Source organism: Octodon degus, unplaced genomic scaffold (genome assembly GCF_000260255.1).
Source record: "Octodon degus isolate 3935 unplaced genomic scaffold, OctDeg1.0 scaffold00235, whole genome shotgun sequence".
In the NCBI taxonomy this organism is placed as follows: domain Eukaryota; kingdom Metazoa; phylum Chordata; class Mammalia; order Rodentia; family Octodontidae; genus Octodon; species Octodon degus.
In genome coordinates, this window is record NW_004524811.1 from 2,563,408 (window position 1) to 2,563,967 (window position 560).

The window sequence follows — 560 nt, forward strand, 5'->3', positions numbered from 1 at the left end:
TTTCCTTGTATTATATCTTTCTATTTGTATTTCTTCTTTGGAGTTCTTATACTAGGGAGACTATACGATATTTACACTAATGGTTGCTTTTTAATGGCAGCTTTTTAATGCTTCTTCCTGGCATGAGGGGAAATCTCGGCATGGTTTCTATTTGAATCCCTCCAATGAGCAATGATGTTGAACATTTTTTCATATATTTATTTGCCATTTATATTTCTTCATCTGAGAAGTGTGTATGTATCTCAGATGCCCACTTTTGGATTGGGTTTTAAATTGGGAGTGGTCTAATGTTTTAATTCTTTATATGTTCTAGATATAAGTCCTTTGAGGGACAAGTGGTTAAAATGTTTCCTTCTCTGTGGGTTGTCTTTTCACTCTGTTGGTAATTTATTTTACTGTGCAAAAGGCTTTTAACAAAATAATATCCAAGTTCTTGATCCTTTGTAATATTTCCTGTGCACTTGGAGTTTTATTCATGAAATCTTTGCCTACACCTATGTACTCAAGAGTTCTACCTAGTCTCTCTTCCTTTTTACATATTTGATCCATTTCAATTTTAG